This window comes from Zeugodacus cucurbitae, chromosome 2 (genome assembly GCF_028554725.1).
Source record: "Zeugodacus cucurbitae isolate PBARC_wt_2022May chromosome 2, idZeuCucr1.2, whole genome shotgun sequence".
Classification (NCBI taxonomy): domain Eukaryota; kingdom Metazoa; phylum Arthropoda; class Insecta; order Diptera; family Tephritidae; genus Zeugodacus; species Zeugodacus cucurbitae.
Window position 1 is genome coordinate 4,334,882 of NC_071667.1, and position 16,905 is coordinate 4,351,786.

The following is a 16,905-nucleotide window of genomic DNA, read 5'->3' on the forward strand; positions in this document are numbered from 1 at the left end:
ACAACAAAAAAGCAGTTGCGCGTTGAAATCTAATGCTCACGCGTGTGCAGCAAACAACACAGCTGGATAATAATAACGACAACTTACAAGAGAGTATTGCATACAAAATGAAATAACGTTATGTTGCAGTGCGAAAAAGCAACAAAAACAAACGAAATCACAAATAGTGTCACAAACTCACACAAGGCGAGAAGAAGGCACACAGAGTCGGGTTGTTGATGTTGCAATTTTTTTCTTATAAAATCAGTTTTGGTCTTGAATCACAGATGATATCTATACTGTGCCCAAAAAATAAGGTGACATTGTATTTATTTTGAAAATTCTTTATTTATTCTTCCAAATCAATTTCATCCCCTTCAAAGTAATCCCCTCCCGATGTAATGCACTTATGCCAATTGATTTTTCAATCTTCGAAACACTGATTGTAGTCACTTTCCGGGATGGCCTTCAGTTCCGTCTTCGCTGCGGCTTAAATATCCTCTATCGTTTAAAAACGGTGTCCCCTGAGCGGTCTTTTGAGTTTGGTGTACAGCCAGAAGTCGCACGGCGCCAGATGAGGTGAATACGGTGGTTGCGGAACGATATGGGTTGAGTTTTTGGCGAAATGATTACGAATTACGAATCCTTCAAAATGGTATTGGCTGAGCCTTTCGATATGCCAACTTCATCAGTAAGGTCTCTAATTGTTAATCGACGATTTTTCAACACCAAATCTTTGATTTGTTGAACGTGAGCTTCGTTGGTTGAGGTTGATGGTCGCCCTGGACACTCTTCGTGTTCGACACGTTCACGGCCGGCTTGGAACTCTTTATACTACTTGTAAACATTTTTTTAGACATAGCCTCATCACCAAAGGCTTTCTGCAGAAAAATGATTCCGTAAACAAAATTTAATGCAAATTCTTTGCTCAACAAATTTCGACATCGCAAAAAACGAAAAACTCACTTTTAGCAGCTCACAAAACGACACGTATCTCAAACTCTAATGAATATTTTGACATGAAATTTGACATAAATGTGACTGACTACCAACCTAAAAAAAATAATTCTCCAAATCCGAAGCGCGCAGTTTAAATTCAAATGTCACCTTATTTTTTGGGCACAGTATATATCTTGTATTGTAAATATAATTTTTGTAATTTATTTGTATTGATAGCTCTTAGCGGTCGACAAGTGCAACAATGGCCATTGGTCATCCTTCTTAACTTGGTCTCTTTGTCAATTCTTCGATTTTTATTTAACCTCTCTTTATTCGCTATTTTTACCTAGAATCACAACAAGTTTACGTTTTCCTTTGAAAAGCATGTATATGCCATTTTCCATGAGAGTGATACAATAAAAATCTCCTGCGCACCACACTGACCATTGTAGACATATACTGTGTGTCAAGCAAAGACGCTTAGTAGCTTCGAGCATTTTCAATATTTTCACCTTTCACATGCTTTTGCTGCTTTATTTGCAGAGTTCAGAAGGAGAATTGCAAGTCTTTATTTACTCTTCATAAATATGGTCTTCACACATGCATGGACAAGTGTTTCCTTTATAGCTTATGTTAGTGTATTTACTTGGAACTGTGCAAATGTGACACAACATACATATATTTATATATGTATATACGTTGATAAATAAAATACTTGCAATTGCAGCTCAATTTTACTTAACCCTTTCATGCCCAATGTGGCCTATAGGCAAAATTGTACTTATCGGCTTCTAATTCTCGTTATTTAAATTTATCTTTTTACCAACGGTTTTTTTTTTTTTAAATTATGTAGACTTATGTGTTATGCAAGCTTACAGTTACATTTTTTGGTATGAGTTGTATTCATTCAGTAGTCGTTCTCCGCAGTGTGGAATTGTCAAAATCGGTTTTGCGAAAAAAGTTATACCAAAGTGGTTATACAAAAAATGTTCAATAACATAAAAATAATTATTTTATTTTAAAACTTAAGTGAACTATATTAATAAGTAAAGATAAGAGATTTATTTAAAAAATAAATTTCATGAGAAAAGTGTTTAGTTTATTTATAATAATTTAATTTGTGCCTATAAGCAACATCCTGTAACTAATGAACCATGATACATAGGACTTTGAAATTTTTATCACTTCATATTTGAGTTAAGACTAATATATATCTGTGCTAAAAAGAATGTTGGCTCCGCTCATTTTAATTCGGGCATGAGAGGGTTAAAACATATAAAGCCAACTTATAAGAGCTCAGCAAAAAAAAAAAAATCAGAATAAAAGTTGTCTGCAAACGGTAGTTAGAAATTAAACAAATATTTAAAAATACAATTGCTGTGTAATATCAGGAGTTTTAAATGTGGATTTAAAAGTCAGATTTATTTTTTCTTTAAAATAAACTCTAGAAGCTTTATTTATTTTTTATTTTTTAATATTAATATTTAAAATTTTGTGTGGGTTTTAGCTTTATTTGGTGTAACAAATGGGGGATACCGACCGCCACTTTGAAATGAAATGATGGTTTCTAATATTGTTTCCAACTACATTTTTAAGTTTCAGTCCAATAATTGTCAATAAATTTGGTTTTTTTTTTTGTCAAAATTTATTGTTTTTGTTATTTAGATTACATTACTTTTAGTTTTAGTGCGCTAGTACTGCAGAAGTGCCTTGTATAAAGTTAGGTTAGGTTTGCCTGGTGGGCCAAAAGGCTCCGCATAGACCAGTTATAATGGTCTACGTATTTACGTATTCCCTGAGTAGTAGTGATCGGTTATGTTGCCAGCGCCTGACGCGAATTTTAAAAGATTATGAGGCCTCACTAACGATATCTCCCCCAAAGTTTTTAATAAAAATAACAAATTTTTATTTTTAAACGAGAAATCTCAACTTCATCCAATTACAGTGGAACTTCTCTAACTCGAATCACCATAATCCACAAAAAATCTTCGAGTTAGAGAGACTTCGAGTTATAGAAATTTTCATTAAAAAATATAATATTTCAAAAAGCAATAAAATATAGATTTATACCCAGTTTTATTTAATTAATTCGCAAAAAGTTTTATGTTCATACGTTAAAACATGTATTCTGAATTTTGTTTGTTGCAGTTTGCAATTGTTTGGCTCTTGACGTTTGTATTCCATGCTTTTGTGACATGATTTATGCAATTCAGAAGTGTAATACTATCATACTTTTTGTTCGCCTCCATAAGATATAGAGGGACTCTTCTAAAACTCTACTTCGATAGAAAAATTTTTAGTTTTGTATTATGCCCTTGTCGAAAAGTTCGATTTATGGAAGGAAATTTGTATGAAAGTTGCCTTCTAATGCCTCTTCAAAAGTTCGAGTTATGGAAGTTCCACTGTATATCAAACTTTACAAAATAGAACACAAAAATCTTTGTGAAAGAGAATAATTTATAAGCATAATGAAAAATTTAATTCACCAAAAAATATATATTATATATTTATATATATTATATGTTTTATTTGTACATAACAAACACCATAACTCACATATGTGCATTTTTGTAGTGTTGCATATCCCTTCATGTCAACAAAAACCAAGTGGCCAGCATGCAAAGTTATTCAAATTACCCACATTCCTATGAGACAGTTGATCAAACTTTTCTTTGCTTACGGCATTTCGAGTGTGTGAGAGTGTAGTGTAGTACTGGACTTGTGTCTTCTTGCTATTGACATTTGAGAACTTAGTAAAAACTTATTTAAGTTTTGGCAAATTTTTACAACAGATTTGTTTGAACAAAACAAATAAAGTGGACAATTGAACTCGTTTTGTTCAATTTCACAATGGTCCACTCGAATTTAACTAAGCAAATATTTGCGCAGCAATTTGTGGGAAATGTAGAGAATTTTCAAAGTTGAAAACTATTAGAGAAATGTCAAAATTGTAATATATTGTACACACATACAGTACTTAAGGCTACGAGAGATGCGTAAATCATGTTCTACAAGACCATGTAAATTAGTCAGTGTAAAGCTTTCTTACTTAAAGATGACCTGAAGATATTATTCACTCTCCTCCACTATCACATTCTTGAATTCTGCTTCTTCTGCCAGTAGCTGGTTTTCAACAGAAATGCAACTGTACTATTGTATAATAGAACAATGATTAACAGATTTCCATGCGAGTTGATTGAATGCCATGCAACAATTGTCGTGCTATGTCGAGTGCGGTGTCAGGACATGAGGTCATTTCGTAGCGAGTATGTGGTTGCAGGGAAAATACGATATTTATTAACAACAATAAGAGCACTCTGAACACTAGTATAATGAATGAAATGTATTGTGTTGTGACAGCAATACTCGCATTCTCTCATTGGCAGAGTCGCAATCACACAGCAAGCAACAAAGGACTCGTATGTTGCAAGTAAGAAAAGGAAACTATAACTTATCGAAGATTCTTACAATGCCGAAAATCAAAGTACAGAAATGAATATACGCACGGAATGAAGTAGAGGAGTCAGCATTCAGAGACCAGTAATGGCAAATAAGAGAAATTCGAATGCAGTTCAGTGTTTTCAGAAACCACAACGCCGAACAAAGGACAAATTAATGAAATAAGGGGGTAGATTTTTTGAGAATACAATATAACAAATTCTCTGAGTATATTTTATTGCGAAAAAACGAGCATTAACACAAATGGTAGGAGATTATTTATCTCCAAAAATCCAATTTAAACAAAGCTGGTTAAAAATATCGAAAATGTAAGCTGGATATTGTAACCAGGCACTCAAAGTAAACCCCGGATATTAACAACAAATTTAGCAGTTAATTGAACTCCTTAGTACATCTACAATGAAACAATTAATTTCAAGCCATAGTATTCTTGCCTCTCATTTAGCTATAACTATGCTGTCGCTGTGGCAATGGAAAAGATGAGACAATCAACAAGGATGGTTCCTTTATACTCACTATCTATCTGATCAGCCCTAAATTACTTCATTATAGTGGGTATCGAAAAGGCCTACTTTTACAAAAACAAAAAATCATCTAACTGCATTGCACAAACCTCATAATTGACCTATGACCTCATTATGTAAGAATGTCAATGTTTATATGTAGCTCGGATTCTATGAATTTTCAAGGTGATTTGTATGAATCTCTACATTGCAAAATATGCTTGCTTGCAATGAAATCAAAATTTCATTAGATTATCAACATCAACACGAGGAGGCACTTCTTGCAGCAGCAACATGTACATATGCATGCGTCTGTAAGGACTGAAAATGGCAAGGTGATGAGAAAATCAATCTGAATCGTGAAGTTCAATGAGATAAAAAGCAAATGCAAAGGTACATTTGAAATTGCGAATATGCATATGAAAAGAAATGAAGCGAGAATGAGCTCAAGTCAAATAGAACTTTTCCGGAGTGCGGTGCGGCAATATGGTGGCGTACTTGCAACGCGAAAAAGGTGGCGAAGGAAATGACACACTTTCAAAAATTTACATCGTCAACAAATTGCTTTTACAAACACACACACATACATATAAACCGTTATCAAATGCGAGGGAAAGCATATATCTCGAGAATTTTATTTGCGCTTCTCAGATTTTTTATGCGATTGCTGTCGCTGTCGGCGCAGAAATCGATGTGCTGCTCGACACTTTTGCCGTTTCTTGTTAATATGCGTATCTATGTATGTATGTATGATTGCGTATTATGTCTTTACGTATTTATGATTGCGGACGAAATGGCATTAAACTTAGCGCCGTAACATATGCAACAGCATTAACTTGCCACGACGAATCAAGTGACACGAAGGACTTAAGGTAGCACAACAGACAATCCATAACCCTCATCGAACTATTAGTCATTCTAGAATTGTCATGATTTTTAAAACTTCGGTTTTTAATTACAGGTAAAAGATAAGGTTTTTTTCTTAAAGCTATTTCCTAAAGTCTGGCTTAATTTATTGACAATTTCGTTTCAATCGCCTTGGCATTCAGCGCTTTATTCAGCTATCACTCTCATATGCTGAATATGTGTTGAAAGCCAAAAGATCAGATAAGTCTAGTGCAGAGAGCTTAAAGCTGCAAAGCTTTTTAATTGTTATAACGAAAACTCAAGTTTCAATAAATTTCTAAGGACAAACTAAACGCGTAATCTCGAAAAATTCTTAACAACATACGGAAGTAATAAAACACTGCCATCTTTTACGAACCTAAATTACGCTGCAAATCCGTTAGAAAACATATTTGAAAACACGCACAAGTTCGCCGAGCGGCAAACAGTCGCAGTTGGCTTAGTGTGTGTGCTCAAAAGTATCTGCTTACAACAACAAGGCTGAAAAGCAATTCCCATAATATTCATTACAACAAAACTAACAACATACTAAATGTATGTAGATACTACATGCAGTTGCATTAAACTGCAACTGGCAGCAAAAGCCAAATGAAATTGAGTGTGAGCAAAATACGGGAATTATTTGAAAAAAAAAAAAAAAAAATTCTGTTACTATGCATACGAATACTTGCTTGCGTGGAAACTTTACTCATTATAATTTCAACGCAGGATTATAGGATTTCTGCTGCACATGAGTGCAGATGTGTATACGAAAAAAACGCTGCTGTCGTTACACGAACATATACATGAGAGCGGAGAGACCACCGAACATATGCAAAACAGTTGCTATCGTAATGCAAACTAAATACACATATATACGAGGTGTGTTCAAAAAATAGCGGGAATTCTTCCAAAAGTCCGCTAATAAATTTATTTTTATTTATTTTTTTTAATGTTGATAGCAGGAGTGCTTAATATAGGGTGAAGGTGACAACATTAATGTAGAAAAATGAAATAATATTTTTTGAAAAACACAAAAATTCCCGTTATTTTTTGAACACACATGTACAGCCTTGGCCAAAAGTATTAGGCACCCCATTAATTACTGAATTTTTTGTTTTAGCAAGTGAAATAATGAAGTTTTATTAGTAAAACAGTGAAAATACAATGTATTAGTGATAATAACATTAAAAAAAAAAATAAAAATAAGAAAAAAATATTATAAAATATTTTATGAATTTCTTAAAAAGGACAATTTTTAGTTTTAGCTTAATTTTTTTTTTTTTTATTCGTTTCGTTTTAATTCGTTATTCGTTTAATCAACAGTTAAACACCCATGTAAGACATTTACAAAAAGAAGTGGTAAAGTTTGATAGCCACATTTGAGAATACTTGTATTTTAATGGGGTGCCTAATACTTTTTGCCAAGGCTGTATATGTACATTATGCGAAATTAGATTATGCGAAAAGTTCGTCCATCCAACAGGAAAAATGGTGAACACTTTAAATATTTCTTAAATAATTTTAGTATCGATATATTGGTTATATAGGAGATTTGGTCAGTTCCTGTAAAATGACGATGAAATACTTTACTCTGAATTGCAAAAAAAAAATGTAGGCATAAATAAACATGTATGACTTATCGTTCTGCAAATGTTGCTACAGAGAGCTAGAGGCTAAAATTTTTTGTAAAGATGTTGCTTACATTTATAAAAAATGTTGATGAGAGTTTTTTCAATGTTAAAATAAAGCAGAGATTTTGTGTTTGATAATAAACTCGAGTTAACTGTAATGTAATTTTGCAATGATTTTCTTAAAATTCATAAAATATTATATTTCTCACTGGAATATTGGGGGAAATGTGTTTTGGTGAATATGTAATTGCGATGTCGTTCTATTGCAGGCTAAGGTGAATTGCTGCTGGAGTCAATGCTTAAAGTGGCGCCTAAAGTTATGCTAAGAAATTCTCAGTGCAAGATTCACGAGCACCAAGCGCGCCTGCATAGCTGCTGTAGCGACGCAGCGAACGGAATGCGACAAGCAAATACCAACTCACACAAGTGCCGTACAGCCACGTTGAAGACAACCCACTGACAGTGCAGTGTGTAGGGGAAAAATAGTAAGCGGGGGTTATATATAAAGCATTTTGTGCAAACTTTTTAACTGCATTTTCTGTAAAATGTCGCGATTTCCGCTCATTGAGCGGCAGGTATGCGAAGCAATAGAGCGCGTTGTGGCGTCAACTCGTGTGTGTGTGTGTATGTAGTGACACAAAATGGTAAAGTTGAAAACGAGTGTTCGCGGGTATGTAGTATGCCTTTAGGCGGCATTAAAGTGCAGTTTACATACACAGCCACACGCAAATTTGGTGCAAAAGGTGTTGAGCATGCATTGCATGACAGCCACAACGTCGCACTCACGCACACAATTCCCTTCATTACTACCACAAATACTCATGCTATGTGCATGTATGTGTTTGTAGCGTTAAAATTTGACGCTTCACTGTGGCAAAGTATCCGTTTTAAATTTATGATCAAATGATGCTAATGACTTTAAAATGCTGCTGTGCCATTAAAAGCTCAAACGTCAGCATGGCATGGCAGCCACTGCTGCGGCGCTAGTAAGTACATACATATGTACATTATTCCATAGTAACAGTGCTATAAATATTGTAGGTGACAACCCAGCCGGTGAATGCGTCAGCAATCGAGCATGCGTTGTTAATGATTCTGCGGCAATTTTCATTTTCGAATAATTTCTTTATTTCCGCTTCACTATTTTTTTGCATTCGCCCTGCAACACTTTAAAGCGAAAATCTGTTTAATTTTAACTTTTTCGTGCTCAACCCAGAAAAAATAAAAATAAAAAAATGGCTTTCTGCTTGACCAGGCGTATGAATATTTTTGACGTAGCGCTAGCGGAAAGAAGCGATGAAATTTCGCGTGCATTCACATCTTCTAGTGGTTTTCTGGATGCTGACTGTTGTGCGCAACGGTTTATAAATTCGTAATCAAAAATTCAACGAATTTGGGCAAATTGGACTGTGTGGGCGTTTGCTGTAAAGCAAGCCGTTTGCTCGTTGAGGAACGAGAACAAATGTTATTCATTTGATGGAGATTCAGATTAAAAGATATAGTGTGCGTATATAGTGCAAAAAATTTATTGGTTCTCATATTAAGCAATTACTTGTAAAGGAAAAAACTTTTTCCCTAGCACCTATAGACGATTTTAGATGCTTTGAAGCGAGAAAATAATTATAATTTTTTATAAAAAGTTAAAATATTGCATTTTAAAGAAAAATAAAATTTATTGCAATTCTATTAAATTTTGCTATAAAATTTCTATAAAAAGTTGCCATAATGCATATTATAATATAACCCGAATCATCCTAATCCAAACAAAAAATCTTCGAGTTAGAGAGACCTCGAGTTATATAAATTTAAATAATTAAAATATACATTTTTCAAAAAGTTGTAAAATATATTTAGATTAACCACAGTTTTAGTTATTGACTTCGCAAATAGTTTTATTTAAATACATTATAGCATGTATTCTGTAATTTTGTTTGTTGCACTTTGCTATTGTTTAGCTCTTGACGTATGTATCCCATGTCTTTGTTACAGGATTTATGAAATCCATTAGTGTAATATCATATTTTTTGTTCGCCTCCATACGAATATGGGGAGGGACTCCTTTAAAATTGTTCCTTGATCGGCATATTTTAAATTTTGTATTATGTCCTGATCGAAAAGTTAGATTTATGGAAGGAAATTTGTAAGAAACTTGACCTCTATAGCCAATTTAAGAGTTCGAGTTATGGAGAACTTCGAGTTATTGAAGTTTGAGTAATGGAAGTTCTACTGTATTTGATCAGACAGTACAATTAATATGATATCAAACATATTCACTATGAAACAGAACAAGATCTGAAGTTTTGAGTTGCCTGAGGATTTTAACGGTTGCTTTTTTTCGACGTGCAGTTTTTTTCAGCTCCGTCAGGATCAGGAAGGACCTCTCCGAGCCGTTCGATACCAGACGAGGTTTCAGACAAGGTGACTCACTCTCGTGTGATTTCTTTAACCTGATGCTGGAGAAAATAATACGAGCTGCAGGGCTAAATAGAGAAGGTACAATCTTCTATAAGAGTTTACAGCTCCTGGCGTACGCCGATGATATCGATATCATTGGAAACAACACCCGCGCCGTTAGTTCTGCTTTTTCCAGACTGGATAAGGAAGCGAAGCGTATGGGTCTGGTGGTGAACGAGGACAATACGAAATATCTCCTGTCGTCAAACAAACAGTCAGCGCATTCGCGTCTTGGCTCCCATGTCACTGTTGACAGTCATAACTTTGAAGTTGTAGATAATTTCGTCCACCTGGGAACCAGCATTAACAGCAATAACAATGTCAGCCTGGAAATCCAACGCAGAATCACTCTTGCCAACAGGTGCTACTTTGGACTAAGTAGGCAATTGAAAAGTAAAGTCCTCTTTCGACGAACAGAAACCAAACTCTACAAGTCTCTCATCATTCCCGTCCTACTTTACGGTGCAGAAGCGTGGACGATGTCAACATCCGACGAGACGGCACTAGGAGTTTTCGAGAGAAAGGTTTTGCGGAAGATTTATGGTCCCTTAAACATTGGCAACGGCGAATACCGCATACGATAGAACGATGAGCTGTATGTGTTATTCGACGACATAGACATAGTCCAGCGAATAAAAAAAACAGCGGCTACGCTGGCTAGGTCATGTTGTTCGAATGGATGAAAGTGCTCCAGCTCTGAAAGTATTCGATGCAGTACCCGCTGGTGGAAACCGAGGAAGAGGGAGACCTCCACTCCGATGGAAGCACCAGGTGGAGAGGGACCTGGCTTCGCTTGGTATAACCAATTGGCGCCAAACTGCCAGAAGCAGGGATACGTGGCGCGCTGTTTTGGACTCGGCTATAACCGCGTAAGCGGTGTCTACGCCAGTCAAGAAGAAGAAGAATTTTCAGTTTTCTTTTTTCGAATTTGGTCTTTTTGACAGCTGTTACTTGATTTATATTGAGTTTGATTTGCCATTTCATAATGAAAACACTAACAACGGTACAGAATTTATTGCATATTATATACGGCATCAATTGCTCCAAAAATTGCTCCAAAATACTATCACCCACACATTTCCGGTGAAAGCTCACATGTAATTGCGTGTAAGCTTGCGTGTAAATATAAGATTACAGCAACAAAAGTGCTACTTTATTTACGATAATGCGGCCAATGGTGTTGGCCATAAAATCTACGCTGCATTAACATAAATTTCCGTGACAATACGAGCGCACGCGCATATAAGCGGCCGGTTTACGGCTGTGCCATCAGCTTACATATTGACAATTGCGTGCTGAGTATTCTGCGCATCAACACATTTATATAAATATATATGATACAAAGACTTTATGTTATATGTTAATGTCAGCTTTCCGCTTTCGAGCTTTTGAGCTTACGCACACGTAGCAACGCATGCAGACAACAACTCGCACCGACAGCACGCACGGCAACCGCGAATGGCGAATAATTTATGCCATGCCATGCAAACATATGCGCAAAAAGGCGAGCGAATTATATGCAACTGCCGGTGTCAGGCCATTCATTTGCATGTATGTATGTGTGTGTGCGCCACAACTCAGCTGCAATCAGCCGCTTACGTGCAACCGTGAAGACACAGCAGACCACAGTCATACATTCGCTTGCAAGTGTTGTTGGCATTTAAACAATAGGAGGAGCAAAAAATCGAGCGCACAGCGGAAATGATGCATAAATGGCCGCCAATAACTCCAGCCGTGCATTAAACAGCTGCCTACAAGCCGCATGTGCCATCGAATTGGAATTTCACAAAAGTAATGCGACAGACAATGTGTACATACAACAACAGCAACTACGACAACATACAGAAGAAAAGAGGTGACAGAAAACACCCGCAGTTTTAACCAGCAAGCGCATGATCCCCACTTACATATGTATATAAATGTGAGAATCGAAAATTCAAGTTGACATGCAAATATTTATACAAATACATATGTACACCTCTGCAAAAACAAAATATTATTCTTATTAATAGTAAGCGTATGCGTCACATATTCTTCTTTTTGTCTGTTGGCTGGACATGTGAGATGCAGACTGCCAAGTAATTCGCTCATGACAAACGGCTGTAATAAAGTGACAGAGCTGGAAAAATATTTAAGCTTTGTAGCAAGCACAGTTCATATTGACGGATATATTGGCATTATCGGCATAAAACGGTTACCTTCACTGCTAAGTACTTAATAGTGAAAAACATCACACTGCATCTCGTCAGTTTTTTCCACTTACAAAATACAAATTCGAGTATCACTTAAAACTACCGTAAGGAAATTTAGCTCCGGTCAATTCCTTTACAACAATTAGTGAAGGCTTTTTGCATCATCATCACCATCATGAAGTCCCTATAAAGTATTAGTTCGCATGAATATGACATTGTTCTGCGTAATCCTCTTAAAACTTTAGCCACTTCCGGCAGCAAACAAACAACAAATAACAACATGAACCGGCAGCCACTCAATCATACAGCCAATTTACTTAAGAGCCAACATTCTTATTTTTTTATTGGAGAAATGTGGGAGCGACGTTAAAAAATACAGTTTTAGTTTTGGTTTTTATATTTCTTTTAAGCCTAAAATGCAGTTGCCAAGCCAGCACTGGTACACAACGACATATATGTATATATGTAAATTGATGGAGCTGAACTACAGCCTCTTACAATACAATCCGTTGTGCGTTGTGTTGTGAGCCACATGTTTTTGAAGCGTTCAGGTAAAATTTTGCTTACCACTACGTGTACCTTACTTTTTATTTATTTGCAAGCACTGTATCTACACTTATATGTAAGCTATTCTTGTGCACAGTTAGTCGACAAAGTCAGTTGAGAAGTTGTCTCAATAATAGTGCTGTTGCTGTATTGCATGTTCGGTGACTGTGGTACATCTATGTTCTTTTTCTCTACGAATAAGTTGCTCTAAAGCCACTTAGGAAGGCTGCAGGCACAGTTGTTAGGTTGTTTGTGCGTCAAAAAGCATCTTAACAACTGTATTGCTTCTCCCATAGTAGCTCGCTCTCTTTCACTCTCACGAAATCACAATTAACTTAATCGCCTAGCCTACAATTTACTCTCGCAGCTGGTTTTCTTTGCTTATACTCAATAAAATTTATATGACCAGCACTGTATATGGACGTTCAATGCATTTCGTTACGAATAGTACAAAATATAAGGATATCATATATCATAACTGTAAATAAGCGTATAATACATATTATGTATTTTCACTATTTGACGCTCGTAAATTTGCTACCAAAAACCGGGAATTCAGAAATTTCGAAAGTAACAGTGAGGCTATGCGCGAGTAGAGGAAGAACGCTTTGCAAAACAAAGCATTCTAATTGAATAGCAAATTTATCATACACAAGAAGATACACGCCTGGCAAATACTACTTTTGCCGGAAAGCAAATCCACTGACAGAAACACATGTTTCATGGCATACATTACGGCGCACATATGTGCATTCTATGAATTTGCACAGCACGCCGAACATGACAAAACGAGGCGAACTTGCAGAAGCCAGTGCGGAAGCTGCGCAAAAACAAAAAAACAAAACGAATTCAAACAGCCATGTTTTCGATTGCTGATTTGCAAAGGTATTTGTGTTTTTTGCTAGCTGCGAGATTGCAAAACGCTTTTTATACGCCAGTTTGTAAGTCGATTTATGGCGGGCGTGCAAGAATGAGTGGCATTTACAAATAGCAAACGCCTGCGCCTATGCAACGGAAACGCAGCAGCGCGTGGAATTGTAGAACGCGGTGAAAACGATTGCATACTACCCTTTTTGCTATGCACTCTCGCAACTGTAACGGAGTTTTGATGCATGAAATGCACGTTGCATATGAATGATATGCCGGCGATGTAGATTACTCTAGATTGTTGGCGTTTGTTAGCTGTTTGCTCGCCGATATTGCATGCTCGAAGCCTTTCACATGCGCCTGCGATTTGAATGCACAATGATATAACATTATTCATGGCATATTTGTAGTATTGAAATATGCCGTTATATCGTTACTAGTTGGAGATGAAATGCACTAGCAATGAAAGAATGCATGTGATTGTAAAGAAAAATCAAATTGAAGAATGTGACCAGTTCCCATGGAAATACGTTGCATAGTTTCTAAAAATGTTGTTCTGTTAAAAAAAAACGAAAATATATTTAGGGCCTCCTCGACTGTTTATCCTTGTAAGTTATAATTTAAATGAAATCCCTAATATTATTTTATTTAATTTTTTTTACCCGTCATATTGTATCTGTTGTTAGATATATAATATGTATAAATTTAATATCAACAAATAAGGAAGGACTAAGTTCGGGTGTAACCGAACATTTTATACTCTCGAAATTTATTTATTTAATTTCATTAATATTACACACAATTTGACCCACATAAAGTCCATTGAAAGTTGGAAACCCTAATATTATGTATGTGGGAGTTAGGTGAAGTTATAAACCGATTTCACGTATTTTAGGCACGGAGACATATTATTTAAAAAAAAAACATATTTCCTCCGAATTTCTTCAAAATATCTGAGAGACTTAATTATATTTCCGATAAAAAAAAACAAGAACCCCTGAGGTCCTCTTGTTCGATATATGGGGCCTTGAAAATGTATGGTCCGATTTCGACGATTTTTAGAAGGGCGATGCCGCACTATAAATATAGTATTTGTGCAAAGTTCTGTTCCGATTTCTTCACTAGTGCTTACCCTACATATTGTAAAGAAAACGATTCAGATCGTCTTCAAAGTTCTGGTGTATAGTAAGCAGGCGTGGTTGTGAACCGATTTGGCCTATTTTCACAACTTATTATTGGGATGCAAGGAAAATATTACAAACCGAATTTCATTGAAATTGATCAAGTAGTTTCGGAGATATGATTTTTGACCCATAAGTAGGCGGGACCACGCCCATTTAAAATTTTGTATATCATTTCTTCTATATATCAATCTTCTACAAGAGTGTACAGTATGCGTATGCCGATGATATTGATATCATCGGAAGCAACAACCGCGCCGTTTGTTCTGCGTTTTCCAGACTAGATAAAGAAGCGAAGCGTATGGGTCTGGTGGTGAATGAGGACAAGACGAAATATCTCCTGTCATCAAACAAACAGTCAGCGCACTCGCTTCTTGGCTCCCACGTCACTGTTGACAGTCATAACTTTGAAGTTGTAGATAATTTCGTTTATCTGGGAACCAGCATTAACAACACCAACAATGTCAGCCTTGAAATCCAACGCAGAATCACTCTTGCCAACAGGTGCTACTTTGGACTGAGTAGGCAATTGAAAAGAAAAGTCCTCTCTCGACGAACCAAAATCAAACTCTATAAGTCGCTCATTATTCCCGTCCTGATGTATGGCGCTGAAGCGTGGACAATGACAACATCCGATGAGACGACTCTTGGGTTTTCGAGAGAAAGGTTTTGCGCAAGATTTATGGTCCTCTAAACATTGGCAACGGCGAATACCGCAGACGATGGAACGATGAGCTGTACGATTTATACGACGACATTGACATAGTTCAGCGAATAAAAAGACAGCGGCTACGCTGGCTAGGTCATGTTGTACGGATGGAAGAAAACACTCCAGCTCTGAAAGTATTCGATGCAGTACCCGCTGGAGGAAGCCGCGGAAGAGGACGACCTCCACACCGGTGGAAAGACCAAGTGCAAAGTGACCTGGCTTCACTTGGTGTTTCCAGTTGGCGCCAAAAAGCAAAAAAGGAGGAATGAGTGGCGCGCTCTGGTGGATTCGGCTATAATCGCTGAAAGCGGTTCCTACGCCAAATATATATATTTATCATTTTGAGTGCAGCTCTTCTGTACCTTCTTTATAATGAAATTTAAGGTTTCTGTTGGTTTTCCTTACTGAATTAAAGCATTTTTAGTAGTTTTAAACATTACCTTTGTATGGGAGGTCTGCGTGGTTACTATCCGATTTCCTCCATTTTTGGTCGATATAAGGAAATACCTGAAAAATCACTCCTGAGAGTTTCGTTTATATAGTTTTAGTAGTTTACGAGATATGTACAAAAAATTTGGTAGGGGGCGGGGCCACGCCCACTTTCTCAAAAAAATTACATTTAAATATGCCCCTTCCTAGAACAATCGTTTGTACCAAATTTTGCTTTCATAGCTTAATTTATGGATTAGTTATAGCTCTTTATGTGTTTTCGGTTATCGCCATTTTGTGGGCATGGCAGTGGTCCGATTCCGCCCATTTTCGAACTTAACCTTCTTATGGTGCCAAGGAATACGTGTTCCAAGTTTCATTAAGATGTCTCAATTTTTACTCAAGTTACAGCTTGCACGGACGGACTTTACTCGTCACCCTGATCACTTTGGTATATATAACCCTATATCTAACTCGTTTAGTTTTGGGTGCTACAAACAACCGTTATGTGGACAAAACTATAATACTCTCTTTAGCAACTTTTCTTGCGAGAGTATAAAAATTTGAAATATATTTAAATAAATAAACAGAAAATACTCGTTACTCGTCTGCAATGTTACTCGTTACTTTTACAATAAAAGTTTTAACTTTCACAGCCGCGAAGCAACAACTTTCCGAGTAATTTACCGTACAATTTGCATACGCAATACACATTGCGGTTTTTGAGCACGTTTCGATTTCATAATTCTCTTTTTACTCTTTTTCAAACAATTAAAAAACAACAAAAAAATACGGAGAACATAACAACACAAATAAAAATAAACTTTTATTAAAAACGAGAAACAACAAAATGTTTCATACATTCGTGTATGTGTGTTACTGCGTTCATTCGTAAGATACTTTAACCCACGAGCTTTTTTATATTATATTAGTAGAAGCATACAGAATCTTCATGCATCTACTTTCTTGTTGTGTGGCTAGACTTACCAGACTGCTGCCAGTGTGGCAAACTTATCAAATTCACAATTTAATACTTTGATTGTATCATACATACCTGAAAATATAAAGTAAAGCGTACAAGGCATGAGTAAGAATTAATAAAATTCAATTAGTTTTAGCTTTAAACGG

General features: G+C 36.1%; 1 protein-coding gene and 2 long non-coding RNA genes across 11 annotated transcripts in view; 1 reads left to right on the top strand and 2 right to left on the bottom strand.

Moving 5' to 3' along the window:
* Nucleotides 1-16,905, bottom strand: part of LOC105208449 (low-density lipoprotein receptor) — a 301,388-nt gene that overhangs the window by 176,225 nt on the left and 108,258 nt on the right. The gene's annotated exons all lie outside the window — the stretch shown is intronic.
* Nucleotides 1-16,905, top strand: part of LOC128920414 (uncharacterized) — a 47,554-nt gene that overhangs the window by 9,566 nt on the left and 21,083 nt on the right. The window lies entirely within an intron of this gene.
* Nucleotides 675-16,760, bottom strand: LOC128920411 (uncharacterized). Its single transcript, XR_008470462.1, has 2 exons — nucleotides 946-16,760; nucleotides 675-860 (listed from the first exon to the last, which is right to left on the bottom strand). It is a non-coding gene; the product is annotated as an uncharacterized LOC128920411 (long non-coding RNA).